We start from the raw sequence: 21,708 nt of genomic DNA on the forward strand, positions 1-21,708 counted from the left end.
GTTGTCACAAATAACAAGATCTCATCCCTTGTTATGGCTGAGTAATAGTCCGTCACATATATATACTACTTCTTTATCCATCTATCAACAACCGCTTAGGTTGCTTTCATATCTTAGCAATTGTAAATAATGCTGCAATAAACATAGGGGTGCCTAGATCTTTTGAATTAGTGTTTTCATTTTCTTTGGGTAAATACCCAGTAGTGGAATTACTGGATCATACGGTATTTTCTATTTTTAATTTTAAGGAACCTCCATACTTTTTCCCACAGTGTTTGCACCAGTTTATATTCCCAGCAACAGCACACGAGGATCCCCTTTGCTCCTCATCCTTGCCAACACTTGCTGTTTCTTTTTTTTTTTTTTAATATTTATTTATTTTGAGAGAGAGAATGAGCTTGTGCCTGTGAACAGGGGAGGGGCAGAGAGAGAGGGAGAGAGAGAGAATCCCAAGCAGGATCCATGCTGTCAGCACAGCCTGACTCTGGGCTCGATCTCCCTAAACATGAGATCATGACCTGAGCCGAAATGAAAAGCTGGACACTCAACCAACTGAGCCACCCAGGCGCCAACACTTGCTATTTCTTGTCACATCATTCTGACTGGTGTGAGGTCATATATCCTGTTTTGGAAATTTTACTTTTATCATTGACTTATCTACTTTTGATTTGATACTTAAGCTATTTTTCAAACTGTTGAGTAGAAATATTTCTAACTTCCTATTTCTCTGTGTACAGTGTAATTGTATACCTGCCTTGTTTCTAATTAAATATTTCTAAAAATAAGTTTAAAGGAAACATAAATAATTATAAAATTATGATTTTGAAGCTCTACAATAATTAGTCATTGCCAAGCTATAACTCCTAACATTACTTTAGAAATAGGGTTCACAGGGCTCCTGGGTGACTCAGTCAGTTAAGCATCCAGCTCCTGATTCTCTTGGGATTCTCTCTCTCCCTCTCTCTCTATCTCTGCCCCTCCCCTGCTCTCTCTCTCTCAAAATAAATAAACAAAACAAACAAACAAACAAACAAGAAAACCAACTATACCATCTACAGATTGTTGATGTTATTCTTGGACTAGTCATAATGCCACAAACTCAAGAAGCAATTCTTAAATCAAGTATATGAGAAGGATTCAACCTGGAATCTCATAAAAGTCTTATGAGATTTTTCAAGGTAATATGCACATGACAAAACAAAACAAAAATCACATAGTCCAGAGGGTTGATAATGGAAAACATTATATCCCTGTCCCTACCTTAGTCCCTCCCCGCAGAATCAACCATTTTTTACTATTTCTAATTCTTCTAATGGTTTCCATCGTATCTATGGATAATTTACTTCTATCTTCTTTGGCTTATCATTATTGATAACATTTACTCTCCCCTTCTATGAAAGATGTGCATTTATTTCAGTTTTATCTCCCTTCTCTCTTACTTCTTCCAGTGATTATAATTGTATATTTAAATTTTTGTTGATTACCTTTTAAACTTTATACAATTAAACATCTATTTTTATGTGTCATTGACTTTTGATAGTATCTCTGCGAGGATACCTGATGTGAAGAAAACCAACAGGCTGAAGGATATTGTCAAGACAAACAAAATAACTGACCCTGGACAAAATAGAAATCATTCTGGGAATAGAACAGTTTCACTTAACTGCACCTTTGGTGTTCATGCTCTGAGCTGCTGTTTTTACATTTTGGTTCATCTGAAGATATGCCTCCGTCCACTTCCTTTAACTTTCTTTATGTTTAAATGTCATACAAATACAGAAAAGGGCACAAATCAGAAGACTCAATTCAGTCAGTTATCAGAAAGTGAGCATCTGTATAAACATCTGTGCATGCAGTGGACCATTGTCAGCACACTAGAAGTGTCCCTTTTGTCCCTTCCCAATCACCACCTTCCCAAAGACAAGCACTCTCATGACTCTGCTGGTAAATACCTCCTTGATTTTCTTTATAATTTTACCACTCATGTGTATTCCTAAACACTACAGTTAAATTTTGCCTCTTATAGTTAGGTTTTGGGAACTTAGGTAGGTGGAATCATGTAGTAGGTAATCTTTTGGGTCTTGTTTCTTTTCTTTAGTGTTATATTTGTGAGACTTATCTATGTTGTGTAATAGAAATGTAGTTCATTCCTTTTCATGACTATGTAGCATTCCAGTTTGTGAATATGGCATAATTGACTTAGCCATTCTGCTTTTGATAGACAAATATGAATTCTTTCCAATTTGGGGCTATTTTGGACATTGCCACTGTGAACATTGTTCCAGGTCTCTTAGTGTATATTTGCATGCATTTCTGTGGGCTATGCACCTAGGTTTATGATTGCAGAGTTCTAAAGTACATATAACTGCACTTCAGTAGGTAATACCAAACTGTCTTCCTAAGTGATTTTACCAATTTACAGTCATACCTGTGACATAAGAGAACTTCCAGTTCTTGCTATTATCAGCCTTCTTTATATAGGCACTCTAATGGGTATCTATTAGAATCTCACTTTGATTTATACCTTACATATCTCTAATTGATAATGATAACTGAGCACATTTTTATGTGTTTAGTGCCCATTTTAAATACCTTCTCTTGTGATACACCCATTTTTAATTGGGTTAACTATATTTTTTCTTTTTATTTGGAGAAATGTATTACATATAGTTAATTATATGTGTCGCAAGTATTTTCTCCACTAGATGCCTTGTCTTTGCATTCCCTTAAAATATCTTTTGATGAAAAATGTCTGTAATTTTAACATAGTACAACTTATCAATCTTTTCCTTGATTAGTACTTTTTAAAAGCATACTAAGAAATCTTGTCCGGCCCCAAAGTCATAGATATTTACCTTTAGGATCTTCTGGAGGCATTATTTCTTGCCTTTCATGTTTAGATCTCCTACCCAGCCAGAAGTGATTTTGTGTGAATGGTGTGCAGTAAGGGCCAATTTTCATACTTTCTCATAATGGAGATTCAACTATTGTAGCCCCATTTAATGAAAAGGCCATCTTTTGCCTACTGCTCTAAAATACTACCATTTACATAAATCAGGTAATAATGGATCTATTTCCAGATTCTCTGTTCTGTTGATTGGATATCCTTGTCTTAAATACTGTACCTTTATAATAGGCCTTGGTATATGACAAAGCAAGTCTTCCAACATGGTTTTTCTTCTCTAAGAGACCCTTGATTAGTCTGGGCTCTTTGCATATTATAGATTCAAATAGTCAACTTATGGGGGGGGGGGAACTGTTCATATTTCTTTGGAATCATCTTGAGTCTATAAGTCAATTTGGAAGGAATGGTCATGCCTATAATATTGAGTTTTCCAAACTATAAGCATGATATATGCTTCTGTTTATTTAGTTATTCCTTCTCTTCTCTCAATAATGATTTATGATTTTATGTGAGAAATCTTACACATAGTTTATTAGTTTTATCCCTATATACCATATATAATTTGATATTATTTAACACTTTTTAATTTTTATGTATTAACTATTTGTTGCCTGTTCTAGACTAAATTTTTATGTCCCCCTCCCAAATTCATGTTTAAATCTAATTCCCAACATGACAGTATTTGGTGGTGGGACCTTGGGGAGTGACTAAGTCATGTGAGTAGAGTCCTTATGAATGGGATCAGTGCCCTTTTAAAGAGACCCCAGAGACCTTGCTTTGCCTCTTCTACCACATGAGGACACAGTGAAAAGATATCTGTCTGTTAACCAGCAAGTAGCTCCTCACCAGACACCAAATCTACTGGCACCTTGATATTGGACTTCCCATACCTCCAGAATTATGAGAGAGAAATTTATGTTGTTTAAGTCACATCTGTGGAATTCTGTTATAGCAGCCTGAACAGACTAAGATACTGCCATTATATTAAAATGCAGTTGATATTTTGTATTTGAGATGCATCAACTTTGCTATGTCATTAATTCCAATAATCTATCTGTAGATATTTTTGGATTTTCTGCATACACAATTATATCCTCTGTGAACTACTATAGACATGTTCTTCCTTTTTCATACTTCCTACTTGTTTTTATACTTTGTTTTTTTCTTGACTTACTGTCTGTTTTATAATGCTTTTGCTGCATTATAAACCACCCCAAATTAAGCACATATTTCTTACAAGTCTGTGGGTTGGCTGAGTATTTATGCTGGTTTGAACTAGTCTTGCCAGTACTCATTTGTGCATCTGCACTTAGCTGCAGGTCAGCTAACCACTTTTGTTCATGTTGACTGGGTTTCTCACATATCTAGGGCCACAGCAAGGACAGCTAGGCCAACTTAGTTCTACTCAACATGGTCTCATCCTCTAATTTGTTATTATCCCCAATGGCAGTGTCAAAGTCTCTGAAAAAGATGGCTGGGGTGGGGGTGGGGGGGGTCACGCTGTTGAGGCCCAGAACTGGCACATTGTCAATTTCACCATATTCTTTTAACCAAAACAAAATGCAGGACCAACCCACATTCAAGAGGGGCTTCAGAGTCCCATTACATTGCAAAGGATTACATACAAGGAACAATAAAGAATTCATGTCATTTCTGTTTTAATCGAAATGCCACATTGACCTGGCTGGGATTTCCAGTACAAGGTTGTTTAGGATGGCTAATAGTAGGCACTCTTGTCTTTTTTTATAGTCTCAAAGAGGAAAGCTTTCAGTGTTTGATCATTAATTATATTTGCTGTTCCTTTCTGTTCTCTAGAGGGGTTTTTCCCTTATAAGTGGATGTTTGATTTTATCACATGCTTATGTTTTATACATGTAAGTAATTCTATGATTTCACTCCTTTATTTTGTCAGTGTAGTGAGTTATGCTGGTTTTCTAACATGAAACCAGCCTTGCATCCTTTCAGTACATACAACTCTATCATGTTGTATTATCCTTTTACATTTTGCTGCATTTGATTTATTAATTTTTTAAAAATTTATATCTGTGCCCATAATGAAATTAACATATATATTCTTAATTCTCATAATATCCCTACTTGCTTTTTTACAGAAGAGTTTGTGTAAGAATGACATTAGTTCTTTCTTAAAATAGTTTTAATTCACTACAGGAGCTATTTGTGTCTGCAGTTTTTATGAGGGAAAGTTTTAATTATGGATTAAATTTCTTCAATAATTTATGACTACTCATATCTTCTGTTTCTTCCTGTGTCAGTTTTGCTAGGTTTTAGTTTTCTAGAAGTTTGTTTCTTTTTTCTGCATTTTCAAGTTTGGTTAGAATTGCTCAACATATCTCTTAAGATATTTTTAGTATTGTAGAATCTGTCATAAGATCTCCTTTTTCATTTGCAATAGTGATAATTTGTGTTTTCTTTTTTCTTGACTATTCTTGCCAGGTCTGTCAATTAGTGTTTTGAAGGAAAAACCTTTGATTTTGTTCATTTTTTTCATTATCTATTTGTTTCCCACTTTACTAACTTTTGCTCTTAGGTATATTATGTTCTTTCTTTGATAAAATTGGCTGTTATTTTTTTCTAATCTCTTGGGATTTTAAGCCTTGTTTTCTAATATATTTATTTAAGCTATAATTTTCCCTCTAAGTATGGAATTAGTAGCAAATGAAAGTGTTTTTACTATTATGCAGTTATGGTTTCTTTTTTGCTCATGAGATTTTCAGAAGTTTATTAATTTCTCAACATACAAAGATTATCTCCTATATTTTTGTTGTTGAGTTCTACCTTAATTGTTCTTATGGCCAGAGAACAAATTCAGTATCATTTCAATGACTTTGATATTTATTGATACTTTATGACTCAGCATATGATTTCCATAATAAAAACTTTATTAATAAATATTCCATATTTACTTAGAAATAAGGTGTATTCTGCAGTCTTCTATATATGCACAATAGGTCCAGTTTGTTAATAGTCCTCTCTTCCATGCTTACTGAATTTTTTTACTGCTGTTTCTATCAGGTAAGAAAACTATGTTAAAAATCTCCCACTATGATTGTGTACTTATCCATTTCTCCTTTTAGTTTTGGCAATTGTTTTCTCTATGTATATTAAGCCTATATCATTAGGTACATATACACACTTTTACCATTTTTTGGCTACCCAAGAAATTACAATATGCCTTCCTTGACTTAACCAAAGTGTAATATTACTTAATACTCTTACCCTATTCTTGAACAATTCACGAATTCAAGGACCTTACGACACTAATATTTCTATCTATATTATATATTCCTCGTTGATTATATTGTTTCTATTGTGGTATATTTCTAACTAGGCCAACATGGGGACTTGAACTCATGACTCCAAGATCAAGAGTCACATGCTCTACCGAATAAGCCAACCAGGTGCCCTATTGTGGTATATTTTAATTTCATATATATTTTAAATCCCACGAGACATTATTATTGTTCTCATATCTCTTTGTTTCTTCCCACATCTCAGACCTTTATTCTGAGATCCATTTCCTTCTGCCTAAAGGGCACTTAGTATGTCCTTACTATGAGTTTGCTACTATAAGTTTTTGCTTAATTAAAAATGTCTATATTGCATCTTAATTTTTGAAGGATATTTTTGATGAGTGCAGAATTCTATATTGGCAGTTATTTTTTCTTAGAACTCTAAAGATAGTACTTCATTATCTTCTGGTTCTCATTGTATCTGTTGGAAAGAACTGTAATTCAAATTGTTCTTCCTATGAAGGTAATTTGTCTTCTTCCCTTATTGCTTTTAAGGGTTTCTCTTTATTTGGTTTCTAGCAGTTTAAACTTATGTGGTTCTCATTTATGTTTTCTTATTCTCTTGGTTATTATTTTTTGCATATTGGAAATTATACTTGTGACATTGCTTGTAAAGATAATTTGAGACCCAGAATAATATTCCCTTCTTCCATAAAACAGTAGCATTTTCTGTGGGCACAAATAAATCAGGACCACTTTAATCCAACTCTAGAGCCTATGATGGTTGGAAACTGACCTGAAATCCTTGTTAGAACAGTAGACATCTGGTGTATTATCTCCTAAAGTGGAGCTCTTTACCATCCCAAGTCAGGGTGTGTGTGGGGGGAGGTGGGGGGGCCGCAGGGAAGATAGGTGTTTAAGTCTCCAACTTTTGTCCCCTTCGTTGCTCTTCATTGTTTAGCCTCCCAGCCTCTTAGTTGCCTTTTTCTGAAATTGGCAAATTCCTTCCAGAAGAAAAGTTGCCCCCAGTGCCAAGTTCTTCTCTCAGAATTTCTGTTTTCTTCTAGACCTTGGTTCATTATTTTTTCATTCTCTTGCTAGCTTTCCAGTGCCTTCAATTAGGTATTTTTAAATCTTGTCCTAATTTACTATTTGGCTCAAGGAGAGGACAGTTTGAACTACCTAGGCCTTTATTACTGGAAGCAAGGTGACTTCTAGCCATTTTTCATCTTACAGAAATATATTAAAATCTCTCTTCCTTTGATGATTCACTCTTCTATTCTTATCATTATCTTGAGTTTATTCCTCTTAGTTCTAATTTACTGCTGTTTAAATAAGATTTCAAGAGGGGCTCCTGGGTGGCTCAGTCAGTTGAACATATGACTCTTTGTTTCAGCTCAGATCATGATCTTGCAGTTTGTGGGATTGAGCCCCATGTCAGGCTCTGTGCTGACAGTGCAGGGCCTGCTTGGGATTCTCTCTAAATTAATTAATTAATTAACAAACTTTAAAAATAAATAAGTAAATGAGATCTCAGGAAACAGGAGATACAAATGTGTGCGTGCTGTATCTGCCATGCTGTAACCTATCTTGCTTAAAATCATTAAGTAAATAATTTATAAATATTAATATTTGAATTATTTTTCTTATAACAACTTTACTGAGATATAATTCACATACAATACAATTCACCATTTCCAAGTATACAACTCTGTATATTTGAACTATGATTAATAATAAATTATTTGTTTCACACAATTAATCTCCAGATATTACTGTCTTAAGACATTGTTGAGCTAATGTAGGAGTTTACAATAGAGAAAGAGAGCTGTGACATATACATAGATATTTATAGTAGGAAATGGCAGAGTAAGAGCAGAGAGGGAGCATAGAGAAATGAAGGAATGATTCATGAAGAAATCAGCATTTAACCTGAATCTTGAATGGTGGCTTGAGCAGAGATGGACAGAGGTAGAACGAGCTGCCATCCCATAAAGTAAAACACAAGGGCAGCTGCTAGTCTTGGTGTGAATTAAAAGGAAAAAAAAGTCCCTCCCACCCCCATTCTAAGCACCCTTGTGCACCTACAGCAACCAAGTGTAATGAAAGAGCCCAGGCAGACTGAAGCATCCGGAAAAATTCAGGTCCTGTTCTTGTTTGACTGGAGCATACTAAGTAAATAAAAGGTACCACTGGAGAAGTTGATTGTGGAGGACTTTGAATACTGTGCTATGGAGTTTGTACTCTATTTACTGGGCAACCAGAAACCACTGGGGATTGTGTTCAGAGGAATGCCATGAACAGAGCTGGAATTTGCAAAGAGCTTGTTGGCAGTAGTGCAAAGGGAGAAGTGAGAGGCAAGGAAATCAGTCGGAAGGCTTATGTGGCAGTTCAGCAAAAGGTATTAAAGACCTAAGCTAGAATGATGGAAGGAGAATAAAAGTGGTGTGAAATTAACACATCCGGTAAAAATGTCCTTTGCAGATTGGGTAGTAAGGGCTGGGGAAGCAATGGGTAGAGGAAGGATAAACTAAAGATGATCCCATGCAGAAGAAATGAGTTGAAATCTGGAATTTATCTGCAGTTTATCAGATGGGTGACTGAGACAGTCACTTTAGTTTCCTGTGGCAACTGGCTAATTTCCCAGAAATTCAGTGGTTAAAGGAAGGAAAGAGGAGGAAGTATAATTCAAGGGGGTTGCAGGATTGGCCAGATTTGTAGGCTGGAAACAGGCTGAAGAGAAGGATTAGGATTAAGGTTTACACTGTGGATGGGAGAAAGTGATTTTTTTATGTTAATGAAGTCAATGAGATTCAAAGTTATATAAAAATCAGTATAGTAACTAGACCTCAGACACTTGTTAATCATTAAAACAGGGTTTTTTTTTATTATTTATTTTTTTGAGGGACAGAGAGAGAGCACAAGCAGGGGAGGGGCAGAGAGAGGGGGGAGACACAAAATCCAAAGTAGGCTCCAGGCTCTGAGTTGTCAGCACAGAGCCTGACACAGAGAAACATGAGATCATGACCTGAACCAAAGTCAGACACAACCGACTAAGCCACCCAGATGCCCCTAAAACAGTTTTTAAAAGGTGTTTTGCTGAAACCTGTGTTTATTGGTTTTCCACGCTGCCAGTGTTCATTTGTGAGATTTCATAAGGTATTTATTGCCAGTTCCCTGATCACAGTTAAAATAACCTTCAAGAGAAAGGGATCGTTATGTCATATATACTATTTTACAGATATTTCAAAGTTCAGAGACTATCTCTAAAATAATTTTTTGGAGATTCCTTTTTTTAAAGTTACCTATGGTATTTCTTCTCTATGTAGCTATTATTGAATTACATTAGTCTTCATCCTAAGTCAAATTTGTATGAAGTAGAAATTTTGGAGAGATGTCGAGATATCTCCTCTCAAGTATTTTATTTGTATCCATGACTCACTCACAATACCGCATCCAGTCACACCGAGTGGTTTGAATCATGGGCTGGTTATTGATCGGGTTACTTGGTTAAATGACTAACCTGGTCATCAGTTCAGACTATGTCTATGTGTAAACACCAGTTTGGCAGTTTAACGGAAGTACCCAGACAAATCATGTTTTCAGTGTACTCAAGATACAAGGAAGAGAAGGAGTTTGTGCGTTGACACATGACATACGTGAACCAGTGACAACCTATGAATAAAATGAGGAGTTGGGGAGGGTCTATGCTTATTCAGTTAGTTGGGTACCCACTTACATGGCCTCTGGTATTTACTGTTCTCCAAACCAGCCCCTTGGTCAGTGACAGCAAAGAATGCTAGCCTTTGAGTCACACAGAATGTTTTCTTCATTCACACTCACTTGTGGTTTTACTGGGCCATGTATCATTCAAAACAAAAGGAGAGGGGGAAAAAATCAAGCAAACAACGCAAGTCTTATTGCCACTCACGTTACGATGTTAAAATCAAAGAAAATATTTCTGCCAATTAACCATCCCCTTGATAACTTTGGATGGTTGGCTGTTACTTGCCAGATCGATCTGGGGACGTAAAAATGACGTGTCACTGCTCTGTACACCTGAAGGTTCTATTTTAGAACAATAAGAAGACTTAGAAAATACCAGGCCAACCCCACTCTTTTTACAGATGATGGAGCAGACAACCAGTGACTTATCCAGGGGTCACACTGTGAATCAATAACAGTAAAAACAGAGTAAAATCTAGGTTAATTTATTCTACATTCTGGATTCTCTGTACCGGACTATCAGGCTTCCCATAATGTCCTATGATCTAGGACCAGCTTCACTTATACACAGGTTAAGTGGTTCTAAGCAGACAACTTGCTTAGAAAGAAGCGTTCTTCTTTCCAAAAATATTTCCCTAATTCTCCCGACATGTAAGGTGTTGCTGCCAGGCCTAAGTGCCTTCCAAGAACTCTACGGATGTTTACAGAGATAATCCGAAAGCCATTATTGAAATAAAAATATTTAATACATTTATTTGATGGAACTTCACTAGCATTCTCCCATGTGGTCTTCACACCAGCTATGCTAAGTAGGTAAAAAGCATAAATGGGAAGTTCAGAAAGGTCACGTTATCTGGCCGCTGTCAGAGAACTAGTAGGGAGGAGCAATATGCAAATCCAGCTGTGGCAGAGTCCAGCAGGCTCTTTCCAGGAATCAAACAGTCCTTTAAGGAATGCTGATGGTTAACTGACAGTCTGTCCGGGGTCAGAGTAACCAAACTGCAGTTTAATATAGAATATGCTGATGCCTTCATTGAATTTTTATTGGAGAATAACATAACTGACATGCACTGAGTGGTTATTATATACCAAGCCCTGTGCTTGACCCCTCTTGCTCCATTTAACCTTCACACTAACCTATCAGATATATATTATCATCATTATACCATTTTCACAGGAAAGTGAGGTGTGTAAAGTCTCAGTGACGTGCCCAAGACCCTGCAGTTTGGTGGCACCAGCACGTGAGCCCAGGCAGTTTGGCTCCAGAGTGTCCTTTAATCCCTGTTCCATGCTGCCATGTAACACCTGCAACCTCAGTACGAGGCCCGCAGAGAGGGTCAAGTGGTGACTCTGTCAAGAAAGTTGAATAGAAGGGCACCTGGGTGGCTCAGTTGGTTAAGCGTCTTACTCTTGATTTCAGCTCAGGTCATGATCTCACAGTTTGGTTCGTGAGTCTGAGCCCCATGTCAGGCTCCGTGCTGACAATGCAGAGTCTGCTTGGAAATCTCTCTCTCCCCTCCCTCTCTCTGCCCTTCCCCACTTGCTTGCATGCTCTCTCAAAAATAAATACAAAACTTAAAAAAAAATCGTTACAAAAGAAAGTTGAACAGATTACCAAAGACTCGATTGAAGCCAAGTTGAGAAGAAACTTGAAGCTTTCAGACAACGATTGGTTTTTATAGGAAGTTAGCGGAAGTCTTGAGGCAGTGTGGAATAGCCTTGATGGGGATTTGCAGAGATATTCCTGATATCTTGGTGAAAGTTAACAAAGCAACGGGAAAAATGGTGGTGAGCTTTCTATTTGGAGACCAACCTGAGCCATCTTTCATCCTAAAGAAGGCAAAAAAATATAGTCACAATTTACACTTTTTTTTGTAATTGGTTTCTCAAATGAGCTAACTTCTGAGAGCTGGTCCTGAAACAGTGAACCAGGAAAAATAAGTTTGTTGGAGACTGAGAGACAATAAAAAATCTGGGGCATGTTGTGCAAAGGCAGCTATAGGCACACAGCACCAAGAGTGCCCATGGGCAAAGGGAAGCTGAGAGGGCAAAGGGAAATAGGAAAACACCGCTGACTCTCAATTCTGGCTGTGGTTCTGACTCTAAAAAGTCTTATTGGAGCATAGACACAGCCATTCGTTTACATATAGTCCGTGGCTGCTCCCACACCACAATGGCAGGCCGGCAACGCCTAAACTATTTACTACCTTGCCCTTTACAGAAGTTTGCCAACCCCTGCTCTAGACCTGTTACCCAAAGAACTGAAGGGAAAACTTATTTTTACCACTTTCCAGCCATTCTTGGGGGACACCAAATAGGTTTGGCCTCATGAAAATTCCTTGGACAAGAAGCCCAGCAATATGGTTCTATTGCCTTTTTCTTTTTTAGGTTACATGATTATACTATACTATATAAATGGAACTATAGAATATAAGCCCATGATGTATTCCTATGTGATGAACTGTGTATTGATCAACAACTGTGGGAAGAAGGAAGGCAGCATGGAGTACTTAACAGATCACCAAGAACTCTTCAAAAAAGAAAGGAGAAAGCATGGTTGAAGGGGCTGGAAAGAGAAAAAGCAGAGAGAATCCTCTCAAAGCTGTAGTTTCCTCACCTATCAAGTGAGGGCATTGGGCTTCTCCATGGGGCCTCTGAGGACCCTCAATCGTTAGCTTCCTTGGCTTTTCCTGAACCATCACAAAATCCCAAGATTTTATGCCCTGAAATCTAGCATCCTGCATTAACTCCCATTCAGTATGCCAGGTCTCTCCAGTCACTCATTACCATTCTAACATTTTTAGTTTCTTTTTTTTTTTTTTTTCAACGTTTATTTATTTTGGGGACAGAGAGAGACAGAGCATGAACGGGGGAGGGGCAGAGAGCGAGGGAGACACAGAATCGGAAGCAGGCTCCAGGCTCTGAGCCATCAGCCCAGAGCCTGACGCGGGGCTCGAACTCACGGACCGGGAGATCGTGACCTGGCTGAAGTCGGACGCTTAACCGACTGCGCCGCCCAGGCGCCCCTAACATTTTTAGTTTCTATATGTGTAATATGTCTGAGTGATTTAACAACTTTTAATTATTAGCAAATCTGTATCTTTTCACCAATATTTATATATAAGCTTAATATAACAAGAAACTAATGTTTTCTGAGCACCGAAAGATCCCAAAGTTCTATAAAACCTCATCAGTATATTCTTTTATTTTTAATTTTTTTAATGTTGATTTATTTTTGAGAGAGAGAGCCAGAGCATGAGTGGGGGAGGGGCTGAGAGGGAGACAGAGACACAGAATCCAAAGCAGGCTCCAGGCTCGGAGCTGTCAGCACAGAACCCGACTCGGGGCTCAGCTCACAGGGCTCGAACCCACGAGCTGTAAGATCGTGACCTGAGCCAAAATCGGACACTTAACCAACTGAGCCACCCAGGTGCCCCTAGCAGTATATTCTTAACAACTAACTGCAGGCTAACCCATCCATTTTGGGTCAGGAGTGGCTAATAATTGTACATGCAACTGTGTAGCTATAGGTTCTTGACAATCATAGCAAATAATCATATGACCAAATAGCGGCTCAACTGAGATTTAAAAGTTGCCATGGCTCTCTGAAGAGATGTAATAGAAATTAACTGTGTATCTCTTATGTCTATATCATAGAGCTAAGAAATAGGTCTTGAGTTTATTTTTAAAATATATTCATGTATTCAGCAAATATGTATTAAATGACTACTCTGTGCCAGGAATTAAATTCACACCCCCAACTATGCAACTGTACTATACATGAAACCCTTACACTATTTTGCGTTTCTTTTATTTCCACATTCCTGTTAAAAATAAGCCACACTGAGCAAGTTCTGTGATTTTTCTGCTCAATGCAGAGCTGTCCACTTGAGATCTTCACACGAAGATCACAGAGGGGAAAATCCCTTCCTGCAAGGACATCAGAGGTGTTACTCGTCTCGTAATGGCTTTAGCTTCAGGGGGTCAGAATGTCACATCATATTTAAACAATACTTCAGTAACGGTGTTCACTTTTCCCATCCCATTGATAAGCGGAAAGGAAGCTGGCATGTTTAGCTTCAGGATATGTGTGAAAAAAGCCCTGAGAATGAGAGAAAGGGATGAGGGGGGGCACAGAAACCTAGTTGTTCCCTTTACCTCCAGAGAACAGAGAGAGAGGTGAGAGCCGCTTTTCCTTCTTCAGAAATAAAAGAGAGATCAGAGGAGGCTCTTGGGGCCTAACCCAACCCAGAAGTCAGAATAACGAGTGCTAAACCAGTGCTTCTCCGGCTGCCTCCGGCTGGGCTGGGAGTATCAGAGCCACCTAGGGAGCTTGCTAAAGATGCCCTTTTCCTGGGCCCACCCAGACCTAGGTGAGCAGAACCTTTGGAGGTCGGGTGAGGGGAAATCTGTACCCCGAGTGACTCCCATGCACAAAAAAGTATGAGAACCTTTCTTGCAAATCTTGATAGATTGAATTAATTTACAAGTCCTTAACTTTGAATGAAATGAAACATTGTTTTAAACCAGTGTGGAAGGTATTAGAGTGGAGTTTAGTAAAACTCAAGTCCTTAAGATGCCATCTTGAGTGACAAAAATTAACCTAGGACTGGGTGTCCGACTTGCCTTCTTCTGCCCTCCTCATTCCAAACTCCCTCCCGCTCTCCCCACTCCTCCATCCTCCTGTTCTTCCTTTCTTTCCATGGTTTAGGCCTTAGAACTAAAAACTAACTGCAGCAGCAGCCACACAAAGACTAAAGGTCAGATTCAGAGCAGGAGTAGGCTTTTCTAACTTAAGGTTGACGAAATGTCTCTGAAAAGAAATGTCTCTGCCTTGCAGAGAAGGCAAAACATGTGCATTTCTGTTGTAGACACTTTTTCACTTTTTAATATATATTACCTTCAGTCTGTAAAAATTAACAAGACTCTCTAACAATTAACAGTCTCTCTAACACATTCTTGTGCTGTCTAAGCAGATTGACACCCCGTGGTCCCTTCCATCCTCATTCTGCTCGCAGAAGCCTTTTGCTCCATTGGCAACTCTCCCATCCATAGCCAGGTCCTCTCTCTATCTTCCCAACTTACCTATTGTCCCTGCACTCCTTCTACACACTCTGCCTGCTTTTAGAAAGAGAGTTGCCCTCCAATTTCATGCCATCTATAGGAGACAGCACCCAAATCAGATGTTCAATGTAAACACAGCTCCCTCTGGCCAAGGCCTTTCTTGTTCCTCTCTCTGCCCCCGACCCCATTTAAGTTCACAGTTTTACTCTTAGGCCCTTTAGTTTTCTCCGAATACTGTCCTTTCCATACATTATTGAAAACATTTCCCAAATGAAACAGAGCTTCCTTTGGGGACATTAGGTTAAACAAAAGGCATTTAATGAGAAAGTCATTTCAAATCACTCTTTAAAGTAAGTACAAGTACCACCTGGACTTTGAAGAAAGAGAACAGTTGGCCTCACAATATTGTCTTATGGGGGTAACCAAGTCAGGTTTTAAATTACACCAAAGTAAGGAAGAAGGATGAATGAGAGAGCAGTATGAGAATGTGTGTTTAATCCTGAAGAACAGTCTTCCCTATGTCCCTCCTGACTATATGGAAAATACATGTGGGTGTTAAGGTGCTTTTTACATATGTACATTGTAATGGTAAAGTGAGAAAAGAAAATGGAAACTATGCAGGAACTAATTCAGCACGAGCTATTGGTTAATAGCTGAGAGAAGAAAAACACTAGGGAGAACTTTAAATCAGACCATGTGAGAAGGCCATCTGTAACTTAATATTTTAATTCGTGCCCCCCCAAAAAACATCTATATGAAAAAATAACAAAATGTAAATAGAAAACTTTTCCTACTGAAGAGTGAAATTGCTTTCCAAATAGTCAGAAAGGGAGAGGAGGGAGAACACTTAAACATGTTATATTACTGTCTAGTAAATCCATTCTCATTTATCCATACTAATGAAGTGTTAAAACAAAAAAAGAAAGAAAGAAACAACAAGCTCAAAATGGAGTCACTTGTGCTAAACCCCATGCCAGCAAACCAAGACTTAATACCTAACCTAACTGCAGTTTCAGCCTCCCCCAGGAATATAATCTTAACCAGTCAATCTGGAATTACCAGGTCAGCACTAGTGAGGTAATCTGCCTAATAGACCCCAGCCTTCCTCCAAAGGAAGGTGACTTTGCCTGAAATAATCCATTCTTTGCTAGAATAACTCTCTTGCCCCACCTCCTTCTGCCTATAAAAGTCTTCCATTTTGTACAGCTCCCTGGAGCTCCTTTCTTTTTCTTTCTTGTTTTTTTTTGTTTAAGATTTTTTATTTTTTAAGTAATCTCTACACCCAATGAGGGGTTCAAGATATTAAGAGTTGCGCATTCCACTGATTGCACCAGTCAAGCACCCTACGAGCTCCTTTCTATCTGCTAGATGGTATACTGCCTGACTCATGAATTGTTGAATAAGCCAATTAGATCTTCACATTTGCTCAGCTGAATTTTGTTTAACAGAAGGAAAATAGGACATCAGCCAAAATAGCATTAGTGTTAGATTTTGTAATATATTTTGAATTACTCATTTTAACAGGGATGGGTGGGCACCTGGGTGGCTCATCAGTTAAGCGTCCAACTTCGGTTCAGGTCATGATCTCATGGTTCGTGAGCTCAAGCCCCGTGTCAGGCTCTGTGCTGACAGCTCAGAGCCTGGAGCCTGCTTGGGATTCTGTGTCTCCTTCTCTCGCTGCCCCTCCCCCACTCACACATGCGTGCACACATGTGCGGGCACTCTCTCTCTCTCTCTCTCTCTCTCTCTCTCTCTCTCTCTCTCTCAAAAGCAAATAAACATTAAAAAAAATTTTTTTAACAGGGATGGGTGTTCTGAGAATTTACCAGAATCCAAACTAAATATTCATTTAATCAGGAAACATTTAGCATATTCTTACTATGCATAGAACATGCAACAAAGTGCCATGGGTATGGCAAACACAGCCTTACGACTTAGCTTAGAACACTCTTCCACATTTATATAACATGTGTCCCAAAATGAATTTCATATATTATTCATTCAGTGTATTTGTCCATTCATTCTTGTATTCATCCATTCAGTGAATCTTGATCAAACACTTCCTGTGTGCCAAGCACTGTTCTAGGCCTTGGGATGCACCAATAAGCCAATAGATAGAAACAGACAAAAAGCATGCTCACTTTGGCAGCATGTACACTAAAACTAAAACAATACACAGAAAATTGGTGCGGTCCCTGCACAAGGATGACACGCAAATTTGTAAAACATCCCATGTTAAAAAACAAAACAAAAACAGACAAAAAGCTCTGCCCCTTTGCTCCCACGGAGCTTTATTTAGGTTGAGGGACAGCCAATAAGCAAGCAGCACAATAAATAAGTCAACTACATAGTGTGTCTGGAGTGACCAAACATTCTGGTGGTTTGTTCAAGATAGTCTCAGATTATATATATTGTTCTCTCCCCACCCCATTCCAGTTAATGCTCCCTTTCACCTTCAAAAGTGTTCCATTCGGCCAATGAATTGGTCACTCTAAGTATGTTTGAAGATGATACATGGAGAATGGGGAGAGCAGAGAATGGATTGCAGGTTAACAAGGTGGTCAGGGTGGGTCCTATGGAACCAGGAACATTTGAGCTAAGATTTGAACAGTATGAGAGTTGGTCAAGAGCATATGATTTTAAAAGTCTGTATCCTTATTATAAAACATTGAACTAATATACTTTTTCATGCTTTTCTTCAGCCTATATAAGCTTTTTTTTTTAATTTTTTTTTTTAACATTTATTTATTTTTGAGACAGAGAGAGACAGAGCATGAACAGGGGAGGGGCAGAGAGAGAGGGAGACACAGAATCTGAAACAGGCTCCAGGCTCTGAGCGGTCAGCACAGAGCCCAGCCTATGTAAGCTTTTAAAACATAAATGGTGTTATATTGCTCGTAGTATATGGCATCTTTGAATCACTGGCCAATTCCACATCAGCGTATACACACAGTAGTCCACTGTGTACTCATACTGCTTTCCCACTGCTGCAAGACTCTCCATCTAAATTGATTCTGCTCTAGTGAAAGAAAGGAGTGGCAGATTTGGGGGAGGGACCGAGAAAAGGAGGCCAGGGATTAAGCCTTTCTTGGTAATCAAATCTATGCTAAGTCTCCATGCTTCTTGCAGGCTACAGCAAGTTTCTCGAGTAAAAATATACAGAGATAGCAAGGGTAACCACAAAGCAAGCAAAGCAGATTAGGAATGCTTTAAGAATATTTCTCCAATGTAGAAATTGATCGTCTCAACAGAAGGGAAATCAGTTAGTGAATTCAGTTGAGAGATTTCATTGAAATAATATGAAAGCACTTGGTTCAGTTCCCTTCTTCACTGGGGTCCATTCCTTTCCCTCTGCAAATGGGAAAGAGGGGGGTAGGTGTCACTGATGAGAAGGGTTAATTTCAATTTTTTTCTCCTTCCTGACCCCACCCCCACCCCCATCTGAAGACTGGAGCCATCCTGATGACACAACAAGCTAAGGGTATCTATTCTTAGGGATAAAAGCCTGGGAACGAGGTCATGATTTATGATAGAAACACTTCTCCCTGACCAGCATATTGTAAGCTCCAGTTGATCAAGTTATGTCATTACAAGTTAAGTGGGCAGTTAATTTCTTTGAGAGATACTAATTTGACAATGACAGTACATTTTATGTACAGTCTGTCACCAGGCACTAGTTTGGTAAAGAGGCCATATCACTAAGGCATGTATAGAACTAGACTCGGAATATTATAGCAATTGATTCTTCTCTTTGATGATTTATTATTATTGTAAAAGCATATAGGCTGGTACTTGGTGTTCAGGACTTTAAAACAATCAGACTGAAAAGTGAAAAAATAATCCATCATATGAACATTGTAGTGTATTATACAGATGTAGTCATCATCTGGCTTTTTCCAAATAGTATAAACGTGGGGGCACCTGGGTGGCTCAGTCAGTTAAGGGTCCACCTTAGGCTCAGGTCATGATCTCACCGTTAGTGAGTTCGAAACCCGCGTTAGGCTCTGTGCTGATAGCTCAGAGCCTGGATCCTGCTTCAAGTTCTGTGTCTCCCTCTCTCTCTGCCACTCCTCTATTCGTGCTTTCTCTCTCTGTGTCCTTCTCTCTCTCTCACTCAAAAATAAATAAACATTAAAAAACAAAAACAAAAACCAAATAGTTTCAGCGTGTTCCCCAAGTCTCAGGAGGACAGAGGTCCAAGGCTGGAGCCCCCTATTTGTCAGCCTTGTGTTTGGGGTAGGTAGACACAGACCAATATATAACTCATAGAAAGAGGAGGGGAAAGCATTTAATAAATAGGATAAATCCTTGTTAAATTAAATTTTTCTAATTTAGACAGAGTATATAGGACTTTCCGTGGTTCAAATAAAATTCCCTCTGAATTGTCAGAGTCTTAATTCATGAATAAGAAGAATCTGACTAACTTTAGTAGCTTTTCCAAATTAAGAGTTCAGGGAAATACGACGTGCACTCAGAGCGTGAGTGCAGCAAGCAATTCATTCTCATAAAGCAGTGTGCTTGCAGTTTGTAATAGAAGTCTGCCATGAACTACAGTGCTTTCAGTAATGACTTCGTTTGCTTACTAGAGTCTGTTTTATATCAGATGGTACTTTATGTTGAATAAAGTATGCTTTTCTTGAAAATTTCTATAATTTAGGCCTCATACTAGCCAGACTGTCTACAGTGCACACATACCCCATTCTAAACTAATGAAATTTGCCGGCACGAGCACCATCATACAAAGCAATGTAAAATAACACGAGTGTGTTAGCGTGCAGATCGCAAACTAAAACCACGTGGGAAATTTTGGGAAAAAACAGAATCGGTGTCTGTCCCTAATTCCTCATAGTAAATGTCCTTCCCTTTGAACCTTTCTCTGTTATTAGACAAGAAGAGAAAGATCAGGTGAAAGTGACGAGAAATAAGAACAGACAAAGCTAGGATGAAAAAAAAGTTTGCCAACCACCTGCCAGATGGGAAAATCCTTACAGCTCATGAGCATCTGAATTGCCCAAGGTTTTTTACAGAGAAACATACATTCTACATCGAAGATAAATTGCCCGAGTCTCAGACTCACAAAATCTCTAAGATCCACCTAATGCTCTAAAAAAAAAAAAAGTAGGAATACATACATCTCTATTTTTACTTCATAATCTGAGCTAGAGAAGATTTACTGCAGCATTATTATCCAGGCCTCATTACCTCATAGTTAATTAGCTAACATTTGTAAAGTGCTTTGAAGATGAAAAGCATCATATAAATGCTAAGAATTATTAACTAATATGAGAGGAAAATCATAAAATAGATACATTGTTAACATTAATTTGTATTTTATCTTTTCTTATTATCTACTCCCTCGCATTTGACATTTGGGGCTGAACTATATATAAAGGCTGAGGGAGTTGCCCGGTTTGTTACAGCTCTGAACCACAGTATTAAACCAGCTCCAAATGAATACTTGCCAAAACATGAGTGCTCAAGTAAAAATAAGTTAACTGTCCAGAGAGACCCCCGCTTATACTAAAGAGTTAACTAGTTAAACAATCCGTCCCCTCCAGCAGTTAAAAGGAAAGGTGTATTAATTCAGAAGCAATGAATAAACATTTCTGCTTTATTCAAAACAATGCAAAATGTACGAATGAACAGTAAGATCTGCCAGACCGTTTTGTGGGAAACATATGATTCTACTTTGCGCCCAGGCTGCAGTCACAGAGACTGCTGCTGAATAGCTTAGGACGGTATATTATGTGGTGTTGACTGTTCCCTACATGTTGCTGTCATCAAAGCGAGTTCAACTTTTCTTGAGGCTACAGTTCCACTCCCTGTCATCTCACCTCCTCCTTCCCCAATTCTCGGTGGACAGAAGGACAGACAGAAGCAAACCTGCCTTAGGAAGTCTTTGGCAGCCTGCCAGGGCCTCATCGACAAGGAAGAAAGAGATAGCGTCAAATATTCTTAAAATATGTTGTACCATGAAAGCTTTCAGTAAAACAGGAAATAATAGATCAAGTACATTCAAAGTATTTGCAAACTGTTTAATTGGGTAAAGGCAAGTCAAACTCTTCTCATCACAGCAACGACGACGTTATCGTAAAGCCCTCTTCAGTGATACTAAAGTTAATCCCAAATCCTGTTACAGGAAACTCATCCTTATTAAAGTAACATTAAGTGCTCCTTTTTTATTGATCTTCCCCTTCAGCTTAATGATAGAAACTTACTGATGTTTTAATAATAACCTCACAGGCTTTATCTATCTATTTTACTTTGCCTTGGTACTAAAAGATGCGGTGGAAACCAACTTAGCATAAACATTTTGCAGACGTCTTTAAAGGACAGGGGGAGGTTAAGAAAAAAAAGATTCAATTGAGCTGAGTGTTAACAAAGATGGCTGAAAAACTAAAAGATAAAAGGGAGGCTCCAGTGTGAACATCAAAGAATTGTTAATGACAAGAAATACCATTAGGGTTAGCATCTCTTTTGTTTCAACCCTTTCACACCTGCAATGTGTCCTGAGCTAAGCCTTTGTTCCAAAATCTGAATTACCTCCATTAGCATTTATAGAAAAATGGTTGCAAAACAACAGAAACATACTTTTGGCTCTATCCTTTTGCTTGAAAAGTCAGAAATTAGTTAGGGATCTGTGGGTTTCCTCCTAGTTGCTGGGTGTAACTATACAAGACTATAGAGGTGTAGGGTAATGGGTTGCAAATAAGCTTGCTTGAAATGTGAGAATAGCTTTGTACCTAAAAAAGAGAGGTAATA

General features: G+C 38.3%; 1 protein-coding gene and 1 non-coding gene across 8 annotated transcripts in view; both read left to right on the forward strand.

The window, feature by feature from the left end:
- Window positions 1-1,792, forward strand: part of MYO3B (myosin IIIB) — a 475,983-nt gene extending 474,191 nt beyond the window's left edge. For all 7 annotated transcript variants that reach the window (XM_045033929.1, XM_045033933.1, XM_045033932.1 and 4 more), the window contains one exon: window positions 1,541-1,792. The gene's annotated coding sequence lies outside the window, so the exon portion shown is untranslated. The remainder of the gene's footprint in view (window positions 1-1,540) is intronic.
- Window positions 1,793-17,079: 15,287 nt separating this feature from the next.
- LOC111562096 lies at window positions 17,080-17,186 on the forward strand. The gene has a single exon (XR_002745149.2). It is a non-coding gene; the product is annotated as a U6 spliceosomal RNA (small nuclear RNA).
- The last annotated feature ends 4,522 nt before the right edge of the window (window positions 17,187-21,708 follow it).

Source organism: Felis catus, chromosome C1 (genome assembly GCF_018350175.1).
Source record: "Felis catus isolate Fca126 chromosome C1, F.catus_Fca126_mat1.0, whole genome shotgun sequence".
Lineage (NCBI taxonomy): Eukaryota > Metazoa > Chordata > Mammalia > Carnivora > Felidae > Felis > Felis catus.